Source organism: Aulonocara stuartgranti (assembly GCF_965226115.1).
Source record: "Aulonocara stuartgranti genome assembly, chromosome: 15".
Taxonomy (NCBI): Eukaryota; Metazoa; Chordata; class Actinopteri; order Cichliformes; family Cichlidae; genus Aulonocara; species Aulonocara stuartgranti.
In genome coordinates this window covers 41648359-41665609 of record NC_138951.1, presented here as the reverse complement: position 1 = coordinate 41665609, position 17251 = coordinate 41648359, and the positions used below count along the sequence as shown (strand labels likewise).

The 17251-nt window shown below is 40.5% G+C and overlaps 1 protein-coding gene across 8 annotated transcripts in view; it reads left to right on the top strand.

The window, feature by feature from the left end:
• Window positions 1-17251, top strand: part of ptprfa (protein tyrosine phosphatase receptor type Fa) — a 397951-nt gene that overhangs the window by 74928 nt on the left and 305772 nt on the right. For 6 of the 8 annotated variants that reach the window (XM_082506017.1, XM_082506019.1, XM_082506016.1 and 3 more), the window contains exon 1: window positions 3407-3684. The exons of 1 other annotated variant lie outside the window; for it this stretch is intronic. The gene's annotated coding sequence lies outside the window, so the exon portion shown is untranslated. Of the gene's footprint in view, window positions 1-3406; window positions 3685-8327; window positions 8375-17251 lie in introns of those variants that run through there. One more of the 8 variants, XM_082506014.1, reaches the window with a different exon arrangement.

Here is a 17251-nt window from a genome sequence, read left to right as displayed (position 1 = left end):
TGGCATGTTTTCTACACCAACACTACGAGTTTTAAATCAGTCAACATGTGATTTGACTGCATGCTTTTGTCTTTATTCAGAGGCTTTCACAAAAGCATTTCATTACCTGTTTAGGAATTACAGACACATTTATACATAGTGCCCCATTTTCAGAGGATCAGATGTAAATGTGCGTTTGTTAAAACCCTAAAATCAAAGCAAAAGTTTGACATTTTTATCAAACAATGAAACGATGTGGCAAAAATACAAAAGATTAGTTGTTGTCCAAAAGTGTGACAAAGTGGGTGGAAACACCATTTGTCCACATTAACATTCTTATTTTGAGTTAGACATATCTCATTCTGTAGCAAGCAAGCATGTACTGGGTTTGTTTATGCTTTGCACTTTTACAGATTATGTAACATAATCTTGGTTTAAATCAAGCATGCTATTTATTTCAACTGTTAATTGTCTAGTTTGAACTCACCTTACCTACCTGTGTCCCAGGAACAAAAGGAGGAAACGTAGCTTCACTTCCTGTATTTAGAGTTTCCTAGTTAGTCTGAGGTCACAGGTGAAGAAGGGGGAGAATCCTTGTAATTTAATAAAGTTGATTTTAAAGTGTGTTTATAGAGAAATAGAGTTATTGCTGTAATATGTATTGATGACACTGTAGAGTTTTATTGCTAGGAAAGAGTTTCAGTAAGTAGGGAAATGTTTGCCTTACCTACCTAATGGAGCAGTCCAGGGTGTTTGGTTTGGACTGTTTAAGCAGAAGAACGCAGGTGTTTGAAGGACCAGGTCAGTGTAGCTGTGTGCATGTGACTGTAACTTCTGTTGATCTAAGTTCAGTTGTGTTTATTTGAACCGAGTTAACTATGGAGTTGAGTTTCTTATTTATTTTTGTAAATATTGTTTGGTCACAAAAATGCTGAATAAATCACTCGCTACAGCATCAGTCTCCTGCCCTTCTTTAGCCGCTTAGGCCAAGTCTTACCACACTATGGACCTACATAAGATTTGTATTGACTGCAGTTACTTTGGATTTCTCAGGGTTTCACACGTTCATTGACCTGAGCTGTCAGCTAAACAGGTTTCTGTGTATAACTGCAGAGGAAGGACTGTGCTCGTTTTCTTTGTTTACATGAGACTCGAGAAATAATGAAGCAGTTTGAAGAAAATTTTGTTGGATGATTATTGAATAGAATAGAATAGAATTCAACTTTATTGTCATTGCACATGCACAGGTACAGGGCAACGAAATGCAGTTTGCATCCATCCAGAAGTGCTTTAGCCGTGATATAGATATATTACAATATATATTAGCAATAATATAGATATGTAAGTATATTACAGAAATGGGTCTATTATGGTATGTTATAATGTACACGGTATGAAGTATGTTGTGAATATTCTATAACTATAAGTATGTACAGGCTGTAGTGAGTACAAGCTATGTACAGGATATGAACAGGATATAAATATGAAAAACTATACAGAATATGAAATAAATAACTTTACAGAATCTGAGATATACAGCTATACAGAGATGGGAACTATGCAAGTTGTAAACAGTTGTAGGATTAAAGATTATCGAATGTACAGAATGATTATTTACACAGAGCTATACAGTAGTGCAGTTAAGATAAGTGAGGGTGTAGATAGTTTCTACAGAGGCTATAAAGTGCTAGTGGTTGTGAGTGGTGGTTCAGTCCATGTTATTATTGTGTGTTTGAGGGTACAGTTGTCCATTGTGGGTGTGTGTATGTTCAGTCCATGAGTTTAACGTGGGTCAGATGTCAGGAGGCAGAGTTCAGGAGTCTGACAGCTGTGGGGAAGAAGCTGTTCCGGTACCTGGTGGTCTTAGTCCGGAGGCTCCTGTGGCGCCTCCCAGAGGGCAGGAGGGTGAAGAGTCCATGTGATGGGTGACTGGGGTCTTTGATGATTTTCCCAGCCCTTTTCAGACACCGCTTCCTGTAGATGTCCTTTATGGCAGGAAGTGGTGCTCCGGCGATGCGCTGGGCAGTTTTCACGACCCTCTGCAACGCCTTCCGGTCCGAGGCAGAGCAGTTCCCGTACCAGACTGTTATACAGTTGGTCAGGATGCTCTCGATGGTGCAACGATAGAAGTTCACCAGGATGTCTGAGGACAGGTGGTTCTTCCTCAGAGTCCTCAAGAAGAAGAGGCGCTGGTGAGCCTTCTTGACCAGCTTGGAGCAGCTGGTCGTCCAGGTGAGATCCTCGGAGATGTGGACTCCCAGGAACTTGAAGCTGCTCACACGCTCCACAGCCGTGGAGCGTGGAGTTATTTGGAAGACAAAAACTTTTTTTAAATTAATTTTCATTCAGCGATCGCCTCAGTGTGTATTTGATGTCCAATGTGTTCACTAACAAAAGTTTGGAAGCTTATTTGGGCATTTATAGAAATATTTTCAGAGAAGTGTTAGATGACTCATAGTTGGTGGTTTCTGATTGATATAAAGCTTTGTTTGATAAGCGAGTGCAAAACAACCTGTTTTATTTTGTGAAAAGGAGTCAAAGTCACTGGATGCTCACTTACAGATTTATTTAAAAGCTCAGTTTATTCCCTTATAAGTTTCTGACAAGTGATCACTGTGACCAAAGACTACAGACCCTGCAGCAAATAAAGACTTTTTTCTGAAAGTCATGGAGAAATGTTTTAGTCAGAAACAAAAGTGAAACGATGTAGCAAAACCCCAAAGATCTGAAATGGGAATATGTAATGAGTAAAAATGTTCCCAGGACCAGCTGCTGCTCTGGCTGTGCAGCACAATGAGCTGATGAAATATAATCACAAAAGTTTTTGCTTTTTGTATGAAGGAGAGGAGAGAAATGCAGAATACAGCAAAACAAGAAAAACCCCAAAAGACTGCAAGGTGTGATCACACAAGCTCAGTCAGCAAACACAACAAAGTAGCAACAACAAAACGAGGAAGACCTGAACCCAAAAATCTGTGTTTCCAATATGATTTCTCAAACTAATTTTTACAACAGCTTCTTTTGTATACATATGATTCAAAGTTTCATAGTATCAGAGTTGGCTGAACAGAAGATATTTGACATATCTGAATATTTTAAGAATGGAATGAGACATTATATCTACTGATAGTGTTGCTGAAGTTTAATTTAACTGTTCTTGCAATGACATTACATAATGTGATTTAGCATATTGTTGTATTATGATACAAGTATATCAGAAATGGGGTTTGCAGATTGGAGCTCTGTTTTCTGTTGCTCTTCTCCGCTAACAACAGGTAAAGTAAGAGGGAGGAGCCTGTCTCACCTTCCTTGGGTTAAACCCAAAGCACAGCTTCCCAGCAGAACAGAGCCCGCCTCTCGGCCTCCACAAACCTCCCCTGAAACCTAACACCTGTGACATCATGCTCCACACACAGGCTGCTGGCTGACTAGTTCTGCGCACAGAGCTGCAGGCTGTTCACTAGCTCTCCCTCCCAGGAGAGATCCACAGCTCTGAACCCGCGCTACCAGCCACAAGGAGGTAATCTGCGATCAGATCAATCACGCTGCTGCAGCCCGGGCTCATTGCTCCAGCAGCTTGGAGGAGAAATCCTTTATGGGCTTTGTAGGGGAATTGTTCTGTCACTTCTGAGGCACATCGCTGAAGACTGCCAACACTAATTCAGCCCAGGATACTCTTTGTTTTCTCCATGGAGCCTAATGCAGGTAAGCACTTGCTGTTCAGCAAGTTGTGAAGTTTTAATGCTGAACGAGGCCACCTGCTCTCGTGTCTTTGGAGACTTATTTTCGTCATTATAACTTCAAAAGTGCCTCTCAGATATCTATTTAGAGTCTTTTGGAACATCATCTTCTCACTGGCTGAATTGCAGCATTCATGGATTGCACTTAACAACAAAAGACCCTGATGAGTTTACCTCACACAAGGGTCTGCGCTCGTACACACACTTGTGCACACTCACACAAATGGCAAAGAAGGAGGACAAAGAGGGAAGAATGAACAAACAGAGAGTCTATATCGAAGACTTCACTTTGCCTGCAGAAGTGAAACTTAAGATTGGGCTGTGATTTAGTGCAGAGACCTAAAGAGGTCTGTTTACTGCTGTTTGATGAATTCTTCCTTCTTGTTTCACTCCACGAGTAACACATCATTAAAGCCTTCCAATAATGAATTTAAGATTCGGCTTATTTAGTAGTTTCTAAGTAATTTCTCACACAAAGTCAAAGTTTCTTAGAGAAAATTAACAATCCACAGATTCACGTTGCATCCAAGAGATTTAACAAGGCATTGCAGGTAAACCAGTTCCAAGACCTGAGTGGTAAAAAAAACATTAAAAATGAGTCACGACAAACTCATTTTTGCCAGTTTTGATCTCCAAAAGTCTGAGAATAAGGATTCATGTCTGTTAGGCTTACCCTGTCCAAACTGTATTCATGTAAAGCCAACAAAGCAGACCTTTCCATGTTTTATATTCATGTTGAATCCGTTTTATTTTGATAGACTTGATATTTGAAGTTGTACCTTACAAGCTCACAGCAGCTCACACACCTTGCACCTGACACAGAAAATGTTTTCCTCATAATTATATTGCTTCTCATATTTGACTTTATTCAGTCAGCTGCTCAGTATTTTCTTTAGTGTTTGCATTTTTTAAATAGACTTTTCTTGGTTTTTAGTGGACAAATCTAAACATAGCTTTTTCAAATACTCAGTGCTATGTACCATGCAAATAAAATAACAGACTGTCACTTACCAAAAATAATGCATAGACTGCTTTTTCTTTGTCTGTTAATTAATTAATTAATTAATTAAAATTACCAGAAAATTGCATTGAAATTGCTCCAAAAGACGCCATCACCACCACGATGTGTACGCTTTAGTGATTCAGACGACCCACGTAGGTGTATATATGTCACTACTAATACGGTGACGAGGTGGATTTTCATTGTTCAGCTTACTTTATATGAAATAAAAAAATAAATAAAGCTTAGCCATCATTTTGCTTATGAATTATTTAGTTTCTGAACAGTTGCAACATGTTTTCTTCATTTTCATGCATCTTATTAAGAAAAAAAACATCAAACAAGGTGAGAAATAAGGCAGCTTCCCTGGAGTGACATGAACAAATCCCTACCAACAGGTTGTCTAATATCCACCAGAGAGCCGACCGACCTTTAGGGAATGCTGAAATTTCATATTTTGACTTTCCACCACACCGTCCCAGGCGCTAATCCCAGCGTCTTATGCAGCCCCTGTCGTTAGTTTAACGAGACCATGATTTGCTTAAGACTAGCTGTGCTACATATTAATGCAACTCTTTTTTTTAAACTAAACATCCTAATCTGCTCCAAAATAATTGTTAATTTTCAATACTTAACATTAAACTAAACACTTCTGTTATGTGAGAAACATTTTGCTCCTTTGTTCAAAGATCTAGATAATCTCTCATGTTTCAAGGGTTTAAGAAATTAGAATATTTATCAGAAGTAAACACAGTGTGAAACAAAAAAAGTAATATATAAACTCTTGACTGAATGTCAAGTATTTAAGTGAAAGACTGCTTAAATAATTAAAAGATACTTGAGGAAAACAGTTATTATGCAGAGTTGTTCTACACTAAGTCATAGTGAATATAAAGCATCATATTTACGTTTAAAGTATTGCAGGATAAGATGACATCACTGCCATGATCCTGGGTTCGTTCTGTTTTGGACCCTTTGACAGTTTTCACTTGAATCATGTTACATAAAGTTCTTCAGTAAATTATTTGAGTAAGTGTACTCCACGTCCAGCTTTGGGTACATGCCCTCCCCCCACCTCCCTTTATTATTCCTTCCTATGCTGTTCCTTAGCACATTATTTGTGAGGACGCAGCCTTATACTGTTTCCTGGAACATCAGTGAGGCTCTTAAAAGTGTGAATGAGAACTTTGTGTGTTGGCTTTGTGAGTTGTGGTCATTCTCCCAGTGGCAGCGGTGTTGAGAGAAAAGCAGAAATCGTGGGAAATGAAAGGTGCAGCAGAGGAAAAGTAAACTTCCATTTCTGTCGTCTATTCTGGCTTGTATGTTCAGTGGTAGTCGTTGGTATAGGTCACTATCTCATCACTGCTTTCTACAACCAATCGCCTTTTTCTTTCTACCCCGGCATGGTGAGCTTTCCAAAAGCACCCCCACCCCTCGTCCTTCGTCACTTGGCCTCACTATCATCCTCCTCCCGCTCTGCCGTTTGGTGCCTCACGCTGGAATCTGAGACGGGGCTTTGCTTGCGGCAGGTTAATTGCCTCTGAGATTCCTGTGCTAATAGAACTAATCCTACTTTTGTGTAGCTTGTGCTCCGCTTTTGAGCTTGTTAGCAGGGTTATTGTGTGAGGTTGTATTAATTGATTAGTGTCAAAGCTCTGTGTGCTCTTGTCTTTGTGATGAATCCTTCATTTGGAGCTCCGGGAGATGTTGGTCAAACATGAAACAACAACTAAAGATGCCAACGAAACGATATGCATGCACACATGTCCGTTCACCTGTGTGAGCTTGATCTGAAACCTTATACCAGTTACAGTTAACAGCATGTATTGAACTATTTCGCTGCACTCTTTGCGTCTTTGATGAAGGACTTTAAGTCCCTTCCCTCTACCACAGGCTTCTGAGGCTCACATCAAAATAGGCAGAATTTATTATCATTTCATTTTCCCGCCTCAGTTATTTAGGGTTTCATCTATAGCAGGGCCTGTGTGGGACTTAATCTCTCTCGCTTTTGCTTTTGTGGAGCAACAATTTAAATATAATTTGTTGCTTAGTTAATTTTTGGGATGTAAAGAGAAAATATTCGAGAAATGTATGACTTGCAATGGGAAATGATCCCAAACTGGTTATAAATAAGAGATGCAAATATTCTGCTTTGAGGTTTCTGTCATTATGGCAGCCTGAAGGAATTCTTTCACTGTCGAGCAGTCGGTTATGGGTCTAGGCGTCCTTTAGAGGCCAGTTACAGACTCCCGGCAGCGTCTGTTGCTCATCAAGGAGACTCTCAGATTCAGATGTAAAGGAAATCTTTAAAGGGATTGTTCTGGGTTTGGTAAAGCCTATCGGGTTCATAATGAGCTCCTTCTTTAAAGGAGCCGCCGAACCCTTGTTCTTTTTAGTCTTACGTCAATCAGCTGTGACAAAAAAGAGAAAAAACTGTCTTGAGTCAGTCTGTATTTTGCCAAATTAAATCTTCACACATTTCCCCTCAAAAGTAGAACAATGGCAGGTCTCTGCCGTAGAGATGTGTCGATTTGAAGTCTGGACAAATTTGCTTTGTTGAGTGAATACTGTAATTGACTGATGTAATCCGCTAATGTAAACAGTATTTGAGCCTGCTTTTTACATTCCTGTATCCAAAGTGGCTGCTAATCAGCTGTTCAGTAAATTGTTGAGCACACGAGCTCATGTGCGACTCTTTTAACATTTTAATTTTAATTTTGATTAAACTAAGATTACGATGACTTTTTTCCAAGCTCCTTAGATTAAACTAAGAAGGTGTAGGCTACCATTTTAATCTGAGACCTAGTGGGTGTATTTGACTTAATTTAAATAAACAGGCAGCAGAGTTAAAGATGTAAGATTCTTGTCGGGAGGGTCCAGGAGCATTTCACAGAGGCGGCTCAGTTTGGAGACAAAGTTAGAGAGGCAAGGCTGAGATGGCTCACACATGTGCAGAGGAGGGATAGTGAATATATTGGAGAAAGGATTTTGAATATGGAGCTGTCAGTCAGAATTAAAAGAGGAATACCACAGAGGAGGTTCTGGATGTTGTGAAAAAGGACAGGAAGGCTGGATGTGATAGAAGGAGAGGAGGGATAGGCTGAGATGGAGCAGAACGAAGACCAGAGCCAAGTTTTGTCTGTAACTTTAATACTTTTGTCAGAATAATCTTACCCATAGCTGTCTCTTTGTTTAGAGGCTGTAAAGCGTCACCCATTCGATTGCTTCACTTGGGTCGGCTACCATCGATGGTAAGAAAACATGGACGGAGCTCCTGGGTCAGAAAGATTAAGCCAGGGTTAGAAGTGCCTTAAAGCTGGATTCTGACGGCCACCCGATGGTGATAACTGTGGTTGCAGAAAGACTTCCAGGCTGGGAAGGTGCATGGGAAGTGTTTCATAGCTTCTCCTCTGTAAATCCTTTCCTGCCAAGCTTATGGACTCTTGTTTCAGGACATATAGAAAAAAATGTCTATTCTTAAAATCTTGGTGATACCATGTTTCAAAAGAAGGATCTGCACTATGAAACCACATGCTTATTGGCTAACAGTGCATCAATCACAAGATGTTAGTCAGCGCCACCTTTCATTTGTTCGTTGCAGCCCAGATGGCCTGCTGGGAATGCTCACCTCGAGGTGACGGGACTTCAGACACAGGTGGGTGATGTCACAGTAGCCACACCCACCTGTTATACTGTGCATGTTCTGCTCAGATACATAGACATATATCGTCGGTTGTTGAACTTCATCATTACGTACCACTTGACCACTGTCTGTTATTCCTACCAGTCCACACTGAAACTGTCCCAGTCTTTATGATGCACCATAAACTGCTGGCTGCTGCTTACATTTTAGATGTGGAGGTCATATCATTGATCTCATTGAGGTGTAATTGTATTAGGTTTAATTTTCCCAGCCTTAACCCTGTTTATGTAGTTCGCTTGTTAAAACAGCTGTTTTTCCACCATCTTCAAACTTACTGTAGTTGCCGTGCAAAAATACTTTCACTGAATCACCCAGTATCACAGTCTCGTCTGGCAGGGGGGTTGAAAATTGTGCTTCTGTAAATGCTGGTGTGACCAAGCTCCAATAGCAATGAATGATGAATGCGACTGTTTTTACAGCCTCCTCTGCTGTCACATCGTTGAAGCAGTCAGTGGAGTTATCACAGTGCAGCCTGTAGGCCTCCAGCAGCCACTGAAAACATTCACAACCGCGTCTGTGTGAAGTCAGTAGCAAAAGGATGAGTCTGCACACGCCTGCTGAATGCAGCCGGCAGCTCACCTGACTGGCTGTTATGATAGGAGTTATGGCCTAAGACAACCACCCTTTTCCTTCATTTCACTAAGCCGGGCTGAACGGGACAATAAAGTGGAGAACAGGGGATGGCTGCGATTCTTTGAATATATGTCATCATTTATACACGAAGGGGGATATTTGTCATCAGCCGTCTGCCTACAGATCCATGAGTGTGCTGATGGCTGATGCAGAGAGGAATGATGGGTGACTCACTGATGCTGCTGGGCACAGGCAAATTTTTGTGCCGGCAGGTATTGAATTTGACCTGGATGTGGATGTCACAGTGTTCTAAAAATGGATGAGACTGAATTAATTTTTTTATTTATGAAACATTCAAATGAACTAGCCCTTTGAGACTGAATTAGGCACGTGAGTAAGTGCAATTTCAGGCGCTTACGTTTTAGTGTTTATGCTGCAATTTACTTTGTACTTAATAATAGTTCAACATGAGTAGCTTTTTGTTTACCAAGTAGGGTTCAAAAAGCTATTTTGAGTTAATTATCTGGGGTCAGTTTTCCAAGTTATTCAGTGTTATTTTGTCTGTTTTAATTGTGCAATTCAAAGCTTGTGCCCACAGGCATCGGTAGTCAAAGTTCAACTTGTCTTTCACAAAACAGGGCAGGCAGTGGCTGAAGGACATACAGTACAAGCTCTCTTTTGTGCTTCAAAATATCAAAGGCTAGTTCTAGTTTGGTTAAGCTGACATTGAGGGAGATTAACAAGTTTTGTTAATGATTACGTGAACGAGGAGTCAGTCTCAGCTTTGGAGTGCACGAGCTCTGGTTGGATGATCAACATGCAGAGGCATAATTTCATAAAAACATAGCTTGTTGTTTTTTTCACTCCTTGATGCTTTTTTGTTACATTAAACACAACTTAGAAACGAATGTGTTTCACATATGCTTTGAACTTTGAAAGAAGTGGCAACACTTACATTTTTACTCAAATTATGTATTTTGTTTTTAATCCTAAACAAACCGAGTGATTTTTTTTTATAAGAAGGTGTTAAAAATGTTTGTTTATTTGGCGTGCATGGACCAAAATCATGTTCAGGTAAACAGGAATGAGGGGGAAACATTACTGTCCTGAATCACACCCAGCTACTCTTCACTGCACAGGTCTCTGTCGGCCCACACCGTTTGGCCACCGGGAGTGGAAGCAGCCACGCAGCCTGGGGACGCGCTGGCTCGTCAGCATTCATATTTAACAGTGTTTATGGAGGCGGACGTGAGCAGCTGTTCTGCCAGGAAGCGTCGCCTTAAAAGCTGCAGTTTGTCTGTGACCTTTGGCACGGGGGAGCATGGTGTGGAGGCACAGCTCCTGCCTTGGTGGTGCTGTGCGTCACACGTCAAATGTTCTACAGCCACGAAGCCTAGAGTAGACGTTTTAGGTCAACAATAGCATTTAGTGACAAAAAACAAAACAACTGTTTACTTTTCTCCTTAGAGTGCTGGTGTCTTCTCTGACTTGTAATTTGCAATAATATACTGTGTTGTTGCTTCCTAATTAGTCCATAATTGCATAAAATAGGGAGCTGTAATTAAAAGGCCTACTGCAAAATGTAATCAGCAGCTTTTCTACCAGTGGAACATTTTGATTTTAGCCTTTCAAACAGTAATACCATCCTATCACAGTGAACACACAATGCCTTTCATTTCGGTTTATTTCATTTCATTTTTAACAACAGCTTGTCAGCACTGAGTGTTGGTGAAATGGAGATAATGCAGATGGTGGCAGGATGGCAGTATGCTTAGTTTGTTCTGTAAAGTGGCGTCCTCTATGTTTGGTTAATGTCTAATGTCTGCTCTTGGATCTGGATGATGTTATAGAAGGATTATATCTCTTAGGCAGTTAGCTCTGCTTGTGAGCACAGATTTCCCATTTGCCTGGTGTTCAAACCACTTGTTTGGGAAGGGTCAATCAAAAGACAGTTGCTTTAAAGGATAGCTGGCCTTAAAGTTGGAGGAGCTAAAACAGCTAGTTTCTGATGGAGGAAGAAGTGAGGCGTCCCACCGAGACTCAGTATAAGATAAATTAGGATGATTTTGAGCTGTGAAGGATGGAAGCTACTGTACTGAGCTCACAAATAAAAATTTAGCAGCTGAGCTTAAAGATTACCAACAGATCAGAACAGCAAGCATTCAGAAGGTAATGATGCTCTCCGTGCAGACTGTGATCACAAGCACATGTGGCACATCTCTCATTCAAAGCTGGCTCATTCTGGATCTGTTCTAGCCTGGCTGCTATTTTTAGATGATTTCCTGGAGCTGCCTCTGCAATCTGTGGTAGATAGTATGTTATATAGTATTGCAGTATTATTCTTCCTATAAGTGCCCTCAGACAATTCAGGACCCGCAAGGTAGTCCAGAGGGGTACAAGAAGGCAGCCTTGAAGGAGAGATTATCTGTAATTAAATAATATTCTGTCCTGCAGCATGTCAGTGAATTTGAGGGGCATCAACAAAGCAAATGATTAGCAGCAATCTTTCAAACCGATCCCACAGAAAGTCACTTATATTCAGTGCCACAAAGTGACAAAGGGCAAAATAACTACTGGAAAAATTCCCTGTTAAATCCAGAATTGAATTCAAAACTGCAAACTTCCTTGTTGTTCCTAGAGTATTTAAAAGTAGAATGGGAGGCAGAGCCTTCAGTTTTCAGGCCCCTCTTCTGTGGAACCAGCTTCCAGTTTGGATTCAGGAGACAGACACTATCTCTACTTTCAAGATTAGGCTTCAAACTTTCCTTTTTGCTAAAGCATATAGTTAGGGCTGGACCAGGTGACCCTGAATCCTCCCTTAGTTATGCTGCAATAGACGTAGGCTGCCGGGGATTCCCATGATGCAGTGGGTGTTTCTTCTTCTCACTATGTATTAACAGACCTCTCTCCACTGAATCACACTTGTTATTAATCTCTGTCTCTCTTCCACAGCATGTCTTTATCCTGTCTTCCTTCTCTCAGCCCAACTGGTTGCGACAGTTGGCCCCGCCCCTCCCTGTGCCTGGTCCTGCTGGAGGTTACTTCCTGTTAAAAGGCCGTTTTTCCTTCCCACTGTCGCCAAAGCACTGGCTCATAGGGAGTCATATGATTGTTGGGATTTACTGTAGGGCAGGGGTAGGGAACGTTAGTCCTACCCCGCTGCAGGGTCTACCTTACAAATAAAGCGCCTTGAGGCGACTGTTGTTGTGATTTGAAGCTAAACAAATAAAATTAATTTGAATTCAATTCGGATTTTGGTAGATTTGGGTAGTCCTAATTAAAATTTTAACTAAGTGACTGCCAATGTGAGTGAAAGGGTTAAATACATCAGAGCTTCATTTGGTCAGTGAGAGTTCTGAATATTTGCTAGTGGCCAACTCTTAACTACAAAACAGCGCTCGACGGCCAAATCACTTTCAGGATGGATGCACATTAGAGTTATAAATTCCTTCTTAGCCCTGCAATCTGAATTAGACTATTTTCTTTGATTGCTTTTTGAACTTGATGCTCTAATTGTGTCACTGTGCTTTGCTAGCTTGGCATTACGGTGCATTTACCTTTTAAATGTCATTAATTTTCCTTTACATGTGAACTCAGTTGCAGGAGATAATTAGGCAGCTTTTAGCTTCAGCTGTTATAAATTAGGCTGTTAATCATGCAAAGGTACTAGTTGAGTCCACAAATGAAAATATGGAGGTGGAAATGAGACAAATAGCCCGTTGTGGGTAAGCGAAGACAGTGCTACGTCTTCACTTTATAGTGCGGCACAAACGGTTTGTTTAATGTCAGAAAAACCACAGTCCAAGTGATGGCACATGATAAACCAGACACTTTCAAATTGTCATTAACATGTTTAAAATGGGATCACAGGCCTCGCTGCCTATAGCTCACCTCTGTTTCCGTGTGTCGTCAAAGTGTTACAATGGTTTTGCTAAGGACTGTAGAGATTTAGGGTCCACAGCACGCTGGCCCTTGAGGAAAATAGGCTGCTCTGGCAGTAATTGGCTGAGAGATGGCTTTTAGATGGACATAAATTATTCACCCAAGCCATCTCTTTCCATCTTCAAGAAACACAGGAAACTGACTGATGTTGTACTGTTTGTTCTTCCACAATCTTTTTAGAATGACGTGTTCTTACAATTTGTTGGTGACCATCTCATACCAGCAGGATCATTTTTTAGGAAAAAAAGAGATTTATGGATATAAAGGATGTCACTTCCTGTCCCTCGGGATGGAAATGAAAAAGAATTTAGCAATTCTTATCCCATTATTGATATCACTTATCAATTTGATTCCTTATCGATTCTCATTGGGTTATTATTGGCTCTGCTTTGACAGTTACCACCATCGCCTTCATGCTTTCACATTTCTCCACAAAATAACCCTTAAACACATTGTCTCATAATTACCATCAACCATATAAACCTATATGTTACAAACATGCAGAGCAACACAAATCCCTATTCTAATCAGAATACACATGAGCTATGATCACAAAGCAAACATGAACAAGCACAAAGAGAAGCTATTGTTATATATCCATAGATAGATCTCTCTATCTGCAAAAATTGCTGTGACATTGATGGATACTTGACGCTTCAACATTGAATCAATCCCCAAAGACGTTCACCAAATACTTGCATGTTAAAATGTCCAAATTTTTAGCAGAATTAAATGTCACTGCAGGCTTGTACAAAACATGCTTTTAGCCCCTATGACTGATTTCTCCCTTCATAAAACCTGTACAGTGAATTTTTGTTAGTTTACTTTCATTCTTAGCAAAATCCAAAGAGAGTAAAGTTAGGAACATGAACTACAGATGTGCTGCCACACGGCAGCCAGAGCCTGTTCTTGCCTGGGAGGCTCAGCTAATATGAGCAAATAAACTTGACTTCTTTACTATGTTTGCAGTGTTGTTGCTTTTTATGACATTTTAAATGATATGATCTGAAAAACAAGAGCACTCACAGAGTGCAAATCCCCTGAAGGACAAGGCCTATATTAAAACGTTGATGTTTTATGAGGTTTTATTCCAACATGCTGACGTCAGCCTGCTTTTATAAGAACGCGCTGATTTCACCTCTGACCTTGAAGCACTACAGACTAAAAAGGTATGTTATGTTATGTTATGTTTACCCCAATGACGGAAGCAAAATTGTCTGAAATCTTTGGCTGTAGAACTTGAGATTTAAACATATATTATTGTAGTGCATGATTTTGAATTTTTATGGCATCATTGTGATGTTGTATTGAGAAAATAAAGTGTGCTGCACATCTCTCTCCATGCCCTTTCATATGATATATTATAATATACGTTTTCTTGATTTTGATTGATCTCGGGTGCTGATAATGAAGGCCAAGGTCAAATGCTTAGCCAACGTAGCTGCTCGTGTCCCCGAGGGGCTACTATATCGTGGAATTTGAAGACAATTCATAAAACATTATGGGTAATATAAAGGTCTTACAGCTTTTCACATTTAATGTGACGCTGACTTTGACCCAGTTTCCACCAAAATTAAATCAGCTAAAGCCGTTATTGGTTTCAATCATCACACAGAATTTGGACATTGAACTTTGGACCCTGCTGACAGACAAACTGTTATATCCTGCTGTGGGGAGAAGAATTCTGCGCCCCAGTTTTTAGGAAGTAAATTCTAGTGTGATTTCAGCACTAGTTGGCAAGAGTGCATGCTGTGCATTGTACCTGTGCAGTTTATGGTTGCAGCTTGCTAACCAAATAACCAGTAACGTAGAAATTCACCCTTCTTATTCAAACATGATGAGTCTTTGCTAAATAGAAAAAAAATCAGTGGCCAAAACACAAAATTTGAGGCTTCAAAATGCACTAAGTGATGCCCAGTCAGTTATATACGGTCAGTTAAATACGGTCAGTTGCTAAAACGTGGTAATTTGTCTCCTTCACTCCAACTGCCTTGTTTTTCAGAATTTTATTTTGCATTATATTCTGCTCGAGGGAAATTGCTTCCTATGTGTGAATCAAGGGTGCAGATTTCATTGAGTATTCTTGAGTTTCAGAGCTCCATAAATCTTCTTCTTAATTAATTTTTGTGTAGCTGCACTCCACGACATCCAAACTTTCATGGCAATAAGGAAGAAATATCATCATATAGGCTGTGGGGGTTTTGTGCAGAAACTTCAGTTTCATTAGTTATTTTCAAAATAGATAAAATACTTGGCGATTAGTATTTACAAAACTATACTGCATGTTTAATCTGTTTTGATCATGTTGTATAATTACAGCAAAAACACATCAGTGAGTAGAGGTGACTGTTTGTCACTATAATTGATTAGGATGTTGGGATGAGACGTGTAGATTAATGAGAAGATTGAAGTGATTGGTAACTGATGAGTGCAGCGTTTCATCTCACTGCATTAATGTCTCCAAGCTCTCTGAAGGTTGCTTCTCATCTGTGTGCTGCGGCTGCCAGCTGACAGACAGTCTTTCTTCCTGCCAGCTGTCTGGGCCATCAGTAAGTGAATAACCCTGTCGACAAATAGCCTGTATAGGATCTCACAGTCTCCAGAGGGATGAGGTGGACTAATCAGTGTCTGTAGTGGAGCACGGTGGGACTGCTCGCTGGGGAGAGGGATGAGAGCTGATACTGTAGGTTGGGTTTTAACGGTAGGCTTACGTCAACGCGTACGTCTTATGTGAATAAATACACCACAATGGCTGTGCAGCATTTCTCCAAGCGAGGTTGCATGTAAGTAACTCCAACTCGGTTAGATGTGAAATGAAATGGTTGATGCACATGAGGATAACACAGGTGAATTCACGAGGTTCAAGTAGCAATACTATATGTACGTTTCTATAGTTGCTATGTCCATCACTTAGAAACTCACAACAAAAACAAACAAAGTAACTGTGATCTGTAGACAGCCCACAGCTGGACAAGCCTCACACAGCTGCACCGAGACAGACATTTATTATGCTAACACACCACATATGTTACTTCTGTGTAATATTATTTAACCATCTATCAGCCTGGATTACTTCATACATTATCTATATAGCTTTTTATACAGCTTGTAGAAAATAACAACAAAACAGGAGCGTACAATGTAAGCTGCAAAATAAAAAACAAACCTGGCTTTGTGGTGACCTCCAGCTTGCGCTATGGAAATTGTTACTTCTAAATCTAAGGCTTTGGTTCTTTGGATTAGTCGTTGCCCAAAGTAGAAAAGTTCAAGCCGTAGAGTGTTGTTAACGAGTGAAACTGGACCAGGAGATTGACAAACGGCTTTCAGGTCTGTGTTAGTGTGAAGGTGAAACCCTCGATTTAAGGGTTGATCTGTGTTCTACCCTCAGCAGTGACCTTAAGCTGTGGGTAGTGACTCAAAGAAAAGGGATTTTAGGTACAAAGTGTCAGGACTTAGCCTTAGAAATATATGTGTGGGGCTCAGAGTAAATTACCTCTCCTGCATATCAAAAGGAGCTAGATGAGATGGTTTGGGCATCTGATATGATACCTGACCGATGCCTTCTAGGTGAGAAGTTTTAGGTATGTCCAACCGGCAGAAGACCCAAGGCATGCTGGAGAGATGCTGTCGTTTCTAGAGTAGGTGGGAAAGATATCTGGGCATCTCTGATCAGAGATAAGAAGTAGAAAATAGATGGGCAGCAAAACCAACGCACAAAAATAAAGAAACAACAACATGGTTTACACCCTTTTACTCTGAGATTCATGCAGGAGTAAAAATTTTAACTTGGTTGAGGTTTTAAAATCTCAGAGTGACCTGATGGGCAGAGAAAATCACCTCGATGTCTCTGATCCATAATTCATCTGAAGTAAATGGCTTCATTTTTAGATTAGATGGTTACATATGAGTACTGTGGGTACTTGATAAGAATGGTGTTAAAGGGACTCAAGGTACACTAACATTTGGTGACTTCAACTTCTGGTGTTGGAAGCTCAGGATGAGCCAACACTACCACCTGCATGTCCTGACTGACTGCAGCTGTTACCTCCGCGGACTTTAGACTTGAAGCTGAGAATGGCCCGACTCAGAGACAGTAAAGGAAAGCTTTTAATGGCAAACTAAGGTGAGGGGGTTTAGTCTGCAACATAATAGCCGAACACTTCTATAGGCTGTGGAGATGAGCTTATCAGCAGTGCACAATAAAACCATTCAGCAGCCACTCTCCATTTGTTCTCTCTTTTTCTCTCTAGTGGTTGATTTGGCCTTTCCTTCTCTTCTTTCGGTTATGATAACTTGATGGATACAATGGAAGCA